This window comes from Lathyrus oleraceus, chromosome 1 (assembly GCF_024323335.1).
Source record: "Lathyrus oleraceus cultivar Zhongwan6 chromosome 1, CAAS_Psat_ZW6_1.0, whole genome shotgun sequence".
NCBI classification, from domain to species: domain Eukaryota; kingdom Viridiplantae; phylum Streptophyta; class Magnoliopsida; order Fabales; family Fabaceae; genus Lathyrus; species Lathyrus oleraceus.
In genome coordinates this window covers 94,075,862-94,081,482 of record NC_066579.1, presented here as the reverse complement: position 1 = coordinate 94,081,482, position 5,621 = coordinate 94,075,862, and the positions used below count along the sequence as shown (strand labels likewise).

Genomic DNA, 5,621 nt, shown 5'->3' with positions numbered 1-5,621 from the left:
ATAACTCAGACAACCAATCAGAAAACAACAAGTTAATCAGTCAAACTATGCAAGCCAAGGCACACAAAGGCAAGCTATGAGCTCAAGCCCAAGCTTCACAACCTACAAAACAATGTTATGTTAGTGTACAAACATCAAACAACATCATTTCAATCAACTTGGATCATTCTCCATGAGCCTTATGCTATTCATCCTGAAAAATCAAGCAAATATTAGCAACTAGACCACTAGGCCAAGCCTAGGGTCCAAAAGCAAGAAAAATTCCTAAACAGCAAGGTATCTCTAACCAAACTCAAACTAATGTCAAACAAAAGCCAACACAATTAGTCCCATGTTCATATCATTCATTATATTTATTTCATGCACAAAACAAGGCAAACTAGTTCAAATGAAGCATCAAACATGCAAACAGAACTATTGCATTCAAATCCACATCAAAACACTTCCAAAAATTCTCAAATAATTTACACCTAAACAGGGACTATTCAAGGTCTAGCATACCAAATTTGAGCTTAATTGGACCAAGGGAACCATGTCAATAAAAATCAACAAAGACAGACACAATTATATGCTCCAAATCACAACATCAACACATGCTTCCACTTCAAAAATTCATAACTCAATGAAAACAGTAAAGAAATGAGTGAGACCAAAACAGGGATGTCCTATCATGTGCCTATTACAAGCATATCAAATTTCATGATCATTCAATACCATATGAGCATTTCACATAAAATCTACCAACCTATGTCACATGAACTTGTAAATTCAACCACCAGAGATGAAAAATAGAAATCAATTTGAAAATGCCACATAAAATTCCACAAAAATTCACATAGCATCTTAACATGTTAATAAACCATCATGCAAAATTTCACATTAATCCAACAAGTATAGATCATTCAAAAAAATCCAGCAAGTTGACATAATGAGGTGTGACACAAATTGTCACACCTAAGTTCCAAAATTCATAACTCAATTACCAGGAATCAAAAATTCATAAAGTTTACATGGAAATAAACATCAGCCAGTCAACAATCATCACAAAAATTTTCAAGAATTTATTTGCAACTATGAGAATTTCATGAACAAAATGGCAAAGTGTATCAAATTTACATACATGTGAAACAAACCTAAGTCAAACATAATTTCTACCATGCACAACTTTGACCAATAGGTCAAAAAACATCTACAGTCAACAAGGAAGTCAAAGAAAAAATTCTCATATTTTTCTGAATTTTCTATGATTTTTTATGAATTTTCTAAGGTGTTAATGATTTTTAACAATTTTTATGAATTAATATAATTAATTTGGTTTTCATTAATGGCATAATGGTAAATAGTTGAACAGTGGCGCGGTAAACAGCGAAATTGAAAATTCAAACACAGAAACGGATCAAACACGGGAAAATCCAGCAACACCGTCTTCTTCCCCGCGCGCTCAACCTTTTCACCATTCCAACACCGGTTTTACTCATTTCTCAACCAAAACTCACAAACGAATAGTCATTGGAAAGGTCTCATCACGTGGAGTATGAATATGTCCTCGATTTTACCTAATTCCTAACGCACACTCTGGATCGATCGAAATAGGCTTTACATTCAAGACTTTGAATCAACATTTCTCTCAACTCGCTCAATCATTTTACAAACCAATTGCTACATGTTAACCTATGATCAATGGCCTACACAACGCATATGATAATTGGCAAAATCGTGAGACTCGAATTTTGAGTACCTTGAGATTGCAGTGAGGATTCGTGTGCTTTTGAAGCTCCTTGATCCAAAACAGATGGAGAATGATGACGTGTGAGGTGCCTGGAGTGCTCGAATTCAATTGAAACGGCTTCTATGAGAAGAATTTTGGATTCACCATTGATGAACACTCTTTCAACAGCCACGATTTATGAGGATTTGGATGCTCCTTTTCCAAAACAGTTGAGGTAGAAGATGAATAGAGATCAACACAAAAAGAACTTCGAGAATTGATCAAGAATTGAGGAAGATTTGGTGAATTTTGGTTTTGGTGTTCTTGAGGAATTTGAGAGAATTGGATGAATTTCAGATCTGATTTTGGGATGTGTGATATTCTGTTATGATTAGATGATGATTAGGAATATATATGATTGCTTAATCCATGCTTAAACCATCTAATTAGCCAAATGCATTTGATTAGTGAAAATGGTTAATTTCAAGTAAGGGCAAAATTGGAACTTCCCATGCCAGCTCATTGCCACCTCATGGACAGCTCATACAACTTCCAAATACCTGTCATGAGCTATTGCAACTTGTTTCACTCTCATTGGATGTGTATTTTGGAAAATCACATGTGAATGGTTATGTGTCCATTTTTGCAATTTCATTTTTCAAGCCAATTTCCAAACCACAAGGCCTAGCCATGTTATGATGATTCCAACAACTTTCAAATACCATTTATGAGGTGTTGCAAAAATCCCCACTCAAAAATTCCAATTATTTCACAAGTTGGACAATTTTGCCCTTGTTCCATTTTAACTGTCCAGTTGAAATTTGACTTTTTGCATTGGCCACTTTTGAGAAAATCCAATTATGCACCATGAAAGTACATGTCAAATGGAGTTTGTTGATAACATGAAATTATATCACATTTTAAGACTTAATTTAATTAGATTATATTATCATTTACTTTAATTTATCCCATTTTATCAGTTATTATGCAGTATTTCTTTTCTATTTACATCAGGTACCCATTTTGAAGCAAAAGTGAAAAAGGGAAGAAAAGGAGGTGTAAAAAGCAATAAAAAGAAAACAAATAACCAAGACCAAGCCCAGCCCAAAAGGAAGCGCAAGTTGCCCCTGTGACGGGCGTCACAAGGGTTGTGACGAGCGTCACGCGAAGTAGCCTTGTGACGGACGTCACACATGGTGTGACGAGCGTCACACCAGTCCACTAGCTTTTTGGCGCAAGTTACGCTCTCAGAAGAATGGAAGTAACGTTGAGGATTTCGTGTCCTATTCTCAAGTCGTGTATTTAGCCATGCTGAAGACTCGTAGGAAACGCAAGGCAGTTACCAAGGCTATTATAAATAGCCATCTCCTCTCTTTGCCGTCGACACAAGTTTTTGCACGCTCAGTTTTGCGAAAGCTCTGCCAAATTTTCCTTTCACGCCTTTGCTTAATTTTCTTCCTTTCCAGCATTGTTTATTTTATTTATTTCTTTTGCAAGCTTTACTTTCCCTTTTCCCTTGAAATTTATCTTTCCCGTTTTTAGCTTTTAGATATTTTTCGCATAATAGTTTCTACACCGGAAACTACTGTGCAGCTTTATACCGGATTTAACCTTACGTTATATTCGAGTTTTATTTCCTTGATTTATTTTACGGTTTAATTGAAGAATCCAAGAACAAATCCTACCGGCTTGTGGTGGAGTGTTCAAGACCATTGTATTACGCATTCAGGTTCTTTAATTGCTATTTAATTTTGTATGTTTTATTCTATTGTTTATTCATATTGCCTGCCTGGAATGAGTCTGTTTATGTATGATATAAATTCTTGTTTATTTAGCATGTCTGGCTAATTTGCCTAGGTATCGGTATGTAAAGTAAGCAGAATAAGGGATCGAGACTGAGTCGGTTTATCTAAACTTAAAATCAAAATCAATCTTTTTATGGTCTCAACTTACAGGTTTAATAACAGGATTTTTTACAAAAGTAAAAGACATAGAGAAGTTAAAATCAATAGAGCGAGAGTTTGAGATTTTAACTGGACAGTGTAAGTTAGGCATTAATTCTAGATCAGGGCGAGAGCAAGTTTTAGAGCTAATTAAATTCTGACCTTTTCCAAAAAGTATTTTTAAAGATTGAATGTGAGGACGAGAGTTAAGCATTTGGATTTAATTATATAACCTAAGTCAACAGAGCGAGAGTTTGAGATAAGGGTGTTTAAAACGGTCAGTATTTTCTTAAAAAGAGTTTCTGCAACTTTATTGTTTTCAAAATATGGTTTTTGACTTAATTATAAGTGACAGCAACATTAATATAAAATCATGGTTTATTCAACAGAGCGAGAGTTTGAGATAGAACCTTTAACCAATAAAGTTAACCGAAACGATTCATTTTAAAACCAAGAAACCGACAAAGACTTGATTCCCTAGTTTTGACGAATTACATACCGATATCCGTTTTATTAATATTTAATCTAGACATTAGTTTAGCTCTTAGTTTTTCCCCAAACAATCAAACATCTTCACCTTAGATTTACGTAGTAACTTTAGATAACGGTATATCGATTCATAAGTCCCTGTGGGATCGATATCTTTTAAAACTACGCGATAGAACTGTGCACTTGCAGTTTGTATCCCATTCTCGACTCACCCAGTCGAGCGATCAAGTTTTTGGCGCCGTTGCCGGGGACTTTTATTCAATCGATATCGTAACTCTTCCGTTACGCTGTAGAGACTAAGGTTTCTTTTTCTTCTATTTTCTTTCTTTCGTTGATTTGTATGCCACGCACTCGCTCTCAAGGCGAACCGCTCTATTTACGAATCAACGACATCGAACTATATCTCCGAGTCTTACGACGAATTCGGGAATATCGTGCTGAAAACAATCTCCCTCCTATAGACCTTCCTGATCTCAAAGATTTTCCTTCTTTAACCGAGATGGCAGAACCAGCTCGTGCTCTTAGAGATTACGCCGCTCCATCGCAAGATGAACCGCATTCAAGTATTGCTCCGCCCGCAATCGAAGCAAACAACTTTGAACTTAAACCTTCGTTGTTGCAGGCTGTGCAACAGAACCAATTCTCTGGAAATCTTACCGAAGATCCAAACCTTCATTTATCCGTATTTGTCCAATACGCTGATACTGTTAAAGCTAATGGTGTCACTTCAGAGGCAATTCGACTTCGTCTTTTTCCTTTCTCATTAAGAGATAGCGCTAGAAGATGGCTTCAATCTCTTCCTTCCAACTCAGTCACCACATGGAACGAGTTGAAGAAAGTTTTTCTTGCCCGATATTTTCCGCCAAGCAAAACAGCTATGTTAAGAGCCCAGATAAACGGATTTAAACAGAAAGACAACGAGTCTCTTTTCGAAGCATGGGAAAGATACAAAGACATGATGAGACTTTGCCCACACCATGGTTTGGAAGACTGGTTAGTAATTCACACATTTTATAATGGTCTCTTATACAATACAAGGTTAACAATAGACGCCGCTGCAGGTGGTGCACTAATGAACAAACCTTATGCTGATGCTTACCAGCTTATCGAGAGCATGGCCCAAAACCACTATCAGTGGGGAACCGAACGAACAACAGTGGAAAAACCTCAACCGAAAACTGGCATGTACGAGATAAGTAACCTTGATCACGTCAATGCAAAAGTGGATGCTTTGGTCCAGAAGATTGAAAGTTTAAACGTATCGCCTCCAGCAGCCGTGGTTGCTATAACTCAGAATTGCGAGGTCTGTGGAATCCAAGGCCACACTCCTGCGGAATGTCAACTCTTGACTGGAATCCAAACAGAGCAAGTAAACTATGCTCAAGGAAGCCCCTATTCGAATACCTATAACCCAAATTGGAAGAACCATCCAAACTTCTCATATAAGAGTAATAATGCTTTATACGCACCTGGACAGTCTC

General features: G+C 36.7%; 1 pseudogene; it reads right to left on the bottom strand.

Moving 5' to 3' along the window:
- Positions 1 to 5,024: 5,024 nt before the first annotated feature.
- LOC127116398 (uncharacterized) lies at positions 5,025 to 5,124 on the bottom strand (annotated as a pseudogene).
- Positions 5,125 to 5,621: the final 497 nt, after the last annotated feature.